Genomic DNA, 7,058 nt, shown 5'->3' on the forward strand with positions numbered 1-7,058 from the left:
ATGTATGTTCGGTAGCTCAAAGTAGCAAAATCCATTATGATTAGCATGATATCTTTTTCTTGCCTTTATTGCAATGGGTAGGCAAAGCTTTGCATCAGATACAACAACCAATTAGATATACGCTATGGAAAAGAGCAAGAAACAAGCCAGAGCAGATGTGGATTTCTTGGGAACATGTTACTACTCCGAAGAGGAGTGGAGGGGTAGCCCTATTAAATCTCAAATTACATACAGTCACTAGGAGATGGCCTTTATTACAAGATATGTGTGTATCTCAAAAGCCATGGGTGATAATGGCTAAGGCCCTCATAGAGGAGGTTGCACTTGTGCATGGTAATAACAAGACTGATGGCACATGGTGGGATGTAGTGAATGGTTCCCAATAGGTTCGAGTGGTGGTGTCACCTCTCCTTTCTCATTTGATAATCTCATGGAAGGAGGTGTTAGAACACACTAAATGGAAGCCTTTAGATTGGTAGTTGCAATTGAATTCTATGGCAGGTGAGGTGTTGGCTACTTCACGACTTCTAGAGTGGCCTGACAAACTTGTTGGGTGGCCAAAATTCAATAGAATGGCTTGATTGGGACTATTGAGAATAATGGATGCTTTGTTGCCACGTAGAGGCCGCTTATCGTCTTTTCAAAAAATCTATCAATATTTTTGGGTTCCACGTGGATATGTAAAGTTATGGGAGAAGGTGAGGACAGGACTTACACCATTCAGTGATATTCCTCAATCGGAGGATCAACAACCTTGGTTAGATTTGGCTCCTTGTTTTAGGTGCTTGGCCATCCACTTTCTATCTTTCTCTGATGTGTGGCATAATAGGGTCTCTTTTTTAGCGTACCCTAATGCGTGGATCATGCAAATCTTGTATGATCTAAGATTCCATGTATCCATGTTCATTGATGAAGAGCATGCCAGAGGGAGAGCAAGGGAGGGGGGTGAGCCCGTAGGAGGTTGGGCTAGGCGAGAGAGAGAGAGAGAGAGAGAGAGAGAGAGAGAGAGAGAGAGAGAGCACGTGGGAGAGCACATAGGAGGGAGAGAGAGGGATGGAGGTGAGCATGCGGGCGAGAGAAAGACGGCCACCACAGGAGAGCTAAAAGTTTTTTTCCCCTCTCTCTCTCTCTCTATATATATATATATATATATATATATATATATATATATGTATAGATATATATATATATATGTATATATATATGTATATATATATATATATATATGTATATATATATATATGTATGTATGTATGTATGTATATATATACATATATATATATATACATACATACATACATACATACATACATATATATATATATATATATATATACATATATATATATATACATATATATATGTATGTATGTATGTATGTATGTAAGCTAAAAATTGAAAAAAAAAACCACCTCGTCCACCTAAGTGATGAGAACTCACCACTTGGGATGGGGGAGGTGGGGATTTTCTCAAATTGTTTTCCTTAAATTAGCAGAGAGAGAGAGAGAGAGAGAGAGAGAGAGAGAGAGAGAGAGAGAGAGAGAGGTAAGCTGAAAATTAGAAAAAAAAACCACACCTCCCCATTCTAAGTGGTTCGCCACTTGGAATTGTGGAAATGGGCTTATTTTTTAATTTATGTTTCCTTTCTAGCTTTTTGATTTTCATTTCAGTTTCAGTTCTAGTTTCACACATTTCAGTTTCATTATGCTTTCCGATGAGGCTCTCGAGTGCATCAACTTATGTATTCATGTATGTTCGACGTGTGTCTCATGGACCCGTTATGGTCCTTCGAAGACAATAATAAAATTTCATTTCATTTCATTTCTCTCTCTCTCTCCCTTAGTGTATGAATGTCCACTACTTGTACTCTCACATATTGTCAATTTATTGAATGCATTATACAAATGAAAGGGATTTAGAAAACTGAATGTGCAATGATGATATGATGTTTTCAGGGTGAATACCAAGCCACATAGCATGATATCCTACCGTAGAAGGATAAGATTGACCCAAATACATTTTTTTTAAAATGGCGAACAATCTTTTATGAGGTTGATTGTAGGTGTCAAAAAGAAACACGACCGCTAGCAACAATGGCTGATCCAAATAATGGTGCGGATTTTTCAGGTGAGCACAATACACTGCTATATAGTTTTTAAGAAATAGATATACGACACATATTGTGGCATAACATCTCCTATTATGTTCTTGTAGCCGACTAGTGCAAATAAATGGGGATGAGAAACCGAGGGGCTTGACAGAGAATAGAGTTTATTCTATTGCCTTCATGTCCCTACCACGTGATGAAAAGAGTAAATTTCTCAAAGAGGATAGAGTTTATTCTATTGCATGCTTGTCCCTACCACCTAATGAAAAGAGTGACTTGCTCAAAGAAGAAGATGGTGAGACAAGAAAAGCACACAATATTGATAATGGTAAAATAGCCTAGATGTAAGTAAAAACATTTATGTTTGGTTGAAACATAGATACACAAGACTTTAGAACCTTCTGGAAGAAGGAGGTATTATGGTGTCAGGCTATTGAGCATGGTACCATGCTAATCAATTTTTTGGAATGAACCTACAAATTGAGACTGCCTGCAATGTTTGTAATCGTGACTCTTGAGGTCAATTAGAAACACCTTACAAGTTTCTTTAAGACGCTACTTGGCAAGGCAAACTCTGCCTTTTGTTTGGATAAACATCTTGGTGTTTAAAAAAATCAACAAAGTGTTGCGTTTATAGGTGGGTAACAAACACTAGTAGTTTATTTTACACAACTTTCAATGCACTGTGAAGGTTCGTAAAATGGGGGTCTTTCTAAGGTCAACTACTTATTTCTCTTATTTGGATTTCAATATCTTAATGTTGAGAACTTTAAGGGCTTATCCTCTCTTGTCTAATTTCTATTTAGACTTTTGATTTGATTTAAGAGCTTATCCTCTCTTATCTCTAACTTGACAATAAGATTAAGGATTTGTCTCTACAATAAGCTTAAGGATTTCTCTCTCTTTAATCTAAACACATCTAATCTCTTCTCTAAAGTTTGGTCTAATCCTTCCAATGTTTCCACTATTACCTTAGCCAATCACTAAGGTGTATTTAAATTGTGCACATTAATGCATATAGTAATTTTTTCTTCACAATTTCTTAGAGAAAATTATGGATTTGTATTAAGCTTAGTGATGTCAAATTGGTTTCGCATAAGTCTTATTTGTCATTTTATTTTCAAAAATTAAGGTATGTCTTTGTGCATCTTGATATAGATAATGTGCTTTCCAATGCCCTTAAATTTTTGGAGCAAATAAGACTTTCTCTCTAATGTCCCTTGTAATGGTTTATCCAAATTAAACCTAATTCACTAGAAATCTATCCTCCCATAAATTCATCTTTATTATTTTGAAATTAATCATGGGGTTTGGACTAGCATTGACTCTAATTCACCAGTGCACATCTCATGCATATAAATATTTTTTCTTTCTACATCACTTCTTGAGTATTCTCTCTCTATAATTCTAATCTACCTTTGTAAATTGCATCTGAAAGTTTTCTAAAAGAGAATCTAAAATTCAAACCTAACAATCTTAAGTACTTTTAATAAGTTTGGGCATCATCTCATCTCTCTACTATTTTTCTCTCTCTACATAATTAATTACTCCTCTCTACATATGGGGTATCCTTAATCCTCAATTTGTATCTTAATATCTAATTAAATTTAATCTTCCACATATAAATCAAAAATCATATCCTAAACTTAGATACACCCCATTTGTACACATACTAGTGCATTTAAGCTAATTTTCTCTCTCTAGGATTAATTAACCTAAGAGCTATTGATAAATTAATTAAATATAAATTCTCCCTAGATTTAAGTTCAACTCATCCTACTCCTTTTTTTGTTATAATACTATGTAACAAGATATTTCTTCTAACTTAATAAGGTATTCACAAGAGATTTCTTTTACTTTGACAAGGTATCCAACAATGGTAAACATAGATTTAATTTTCCTAAGGCTTTAAGGTCCATTTTGAGCCTTAGAGTATTCTATTCTTGGGGGTTGTACAAAAATGAGGGTCTCTTACTTTGATTTAATCTACACCCAATTTTTCAACAAATTGACTATTAAAAATACAAGAAATTATAAAATTTAAACTAATGCTCTAATCATACCTTGATAAATGATTTATAAGAGTGGTGTAGTAGCCTATATGCAAGTGATAGATTCCTTCTCCTCCACAAAAATCCAAGAGTTTCTTTGATGATCTCAAGAGCTTGTACACGTTCCAATTGACTCCTTTTTTAGCCTAGATGAGTACTTGATGCCTATGTATTGTAATCATATGACTAAAAAACATGTGCAACATTGAATTTTATGCAAAAGTACTCCTCCTTCTGTAGTAAAAAACTCGTGGATTTTTTACTCTCTCTGGTCTACTCATAAAGGCGTCTTCACCCTCCGCATACAAGGACTCAGGAGTCAGGAGAACCACATCAGGCTTGCAGCTCGTCTCAGGTCTGGACTCTACTCGTCTCTACCTGATGTAGGCATGCTAGAAATTGTTGCTTGCTTCTGTTTGTTGCTGGAGATTGTTGGGACAGAAAATAAGAATGTCAGAGCTTGGGTTAGTATGTGTAGTATATTTTAGTTTAAGTTTGCTCACAGTCAGGAGCTTGGGTTACATGGCTTCTTTTTCTTATTTTATTCTTATATTTTTAGTCATGGCTGAATGTCCCAATCTAGTGCCTCATAGAGGACGCGGAAAAAAGAAAAAGTCACAGCCTTCAATAGATTCTTTTTTGTCAAGATGGACTAGTGCCAATGTAGGACATGAGAGTAGTGCTGGGAGCTCAGAAACTTGTAATGAGTTTCCCAAGAGTCTTCTTCTTCCAGTAAACCCAAAAGGAAGTGGAGGACTCAATGGACTCTACTACATCCTTGGGCATATTTATGCAAGTCTACATGTAATGAGGACCGCATAAAATGCACTTGGTGTGAAGAAGATGGAAGAGTGAATACTTTCACAATGGGTCGATCCCAAAGCATTCAGCTTTCAGCCTTGAATAAGCATGCAAAATCTGCAGATCATAGGAGAGCTACAAGTATTTATCATGCAAAGCTAAAGGCTATTGGTGGCAAAGGACCAATAGATGGGGGTATTGACACAATGGTGCATTCTGAACAGTTTAGAATAATCACTTGTATGAAGCTGGTACACTTTTGTGCATGCAATGATATTGCATTGGAGAAATAGCCCACTCAATGTAAGTTACAAAAAGGGAGCTTGGCACTCCTAATATGCCATAATTTGATGAGTATGGTGCATATACCAATCCCGTATCTGGAAGAGAGTTCTTGATAGCTTTAAGAGATTATACTAGACAAGACTTGTATGTTGAAATTTGTGGAAGTCCATTTTTTTCAATCCTCATTGATGAAAGTACAGATAGAACCATGGAGAAATATTTGACTATATACATTTTGTACTTGGCTGGGAATGGCAAAGGAGAGCCCAGTTATAAATTTGTGAGATTGCTACCAATTGATAATGGATCTGGGAGGCAATCTACAATGCTGCCCATGCCATGCTCTTAGAGAGCAATCTGGATTTGAAGAAACTAGTTGCATTTGTAACGGATGGTGCCTCAGCAAATAACAGGTCATAAGACAGGTGCAGTGGCATGGTTTCAAGCATCCGCTTCACGAATTATGGGCATGCATTGTATTGCCCACCGTGAGGCACTTGCATCAAAGGATGGTTTTGCATCGAATCCTCATGTGTTTGCTTTTGTTGATAAGGTTGCGAACAAGGTATATGCATGGCTAGGAAAATCAACAAGGATGGTTTTGCATCGAATCCTCATGTGTTTTCTTTTGTTGACAAGGTTGCGAACAAGGTATATGCATGGCTAGGGAAATCAACAAATCGACATTCGAAACTTGATGCGTGAGTATCATATTGTATACTTGAAAGTTTTACAAATCCATGCAATTCGATGGCTATCTAGAGGCCAAGTAATGGTGGAAAGATTGGTTCCCTTAATGCCTGCTATTTTGGAGCAATGGAGAATGCATGAGAAAAAATGGTACAATTATGCTACAATCTTTCAAGTCCAGTTTATGATGTATTTGTTGGCTGATGTTTTGGTTGAATTGAATAAATTAAATGCAGAATTTCAGAGGGAGAACATGGATGTTACTATGATTGGAGTTTACTTGGATTTGATATTTGAGAAGCTCACTAAAAGGAATATATCTTATGAAGGTCAATTTGGTATTGGTTCAAAACAACTTACAAAGTTTTTGAACATGTCAAAAGATGGGAATATGTTATATGTTGATTCTAATGAGTTTACTCATAAGCATGTGCTACACTTTGTACCGGTTCCAAAATTAGCTCGAAGAAAGAAACGAGGCAGAGCATCAAGTGATTCAGAAGAAGAGGATGCAACTCTTGATCTCAATGTACTGCCTCATGATGCTGAAAGTGCAAGTGGTTCCCTTGTTGAATGTATTTTTGGAAGGACATTTGTACAAGATGTTTTGAATGCTTTAAATAATAGGTTTCTTGATCTTGAGGTTTTCAGTTCGGTCAAGCTATTTAATCCATCTTCCTATCCTTCAGATGTAATTGAAAGGGATAAAGGGACTAAAGAATAGTTAGAGAGGCTTATTGGCAAGCTTAATGTTGATGATTCAACAATTGACATTAGGAAATGTTTGGGTGAATGGGAGGATTTTGTTAGCATGATGTACAAGGTTACTAGGAGTAGAGGTATGCATGATGCTTGGGCAATCTACAGCAACACAAAGACTTGGTGGGACACATTTCCAGGGACTGATGCATTTATGGGGCAAGCAAGCATAGTAATTCCAGCGAGTACAACATGTGAGCGAGGTTTCTCGACAAAATGACATAAAGAGTAGCTTGAGAAGTACCTTATGTCTGGAGACGCTTGATGCATTGATGTTGTTATCACTTAATGCAAGTGATGCATCATAAGTTTGTTGGAAAGATGTTTTTGATATTCGGTTACAAGGAAAAAAGAGGAGGGCGATG

Source organism: Cibotium barometz, chromosome 3, assembly GCF_041138505.1.
Source record: "Cibotium barometz isolate CiBa-2024 chromosome 3, ASM4113850v1, whole genome shotgun sequence".
Taxonomy (NCBI): domain Eukaryota; kingdom Viridiplantae; phylum Streptophyta; class Polypodiopsida; order Cyatheales; family Cibotiaceae; genus Cibotium; species Cibotium barometz.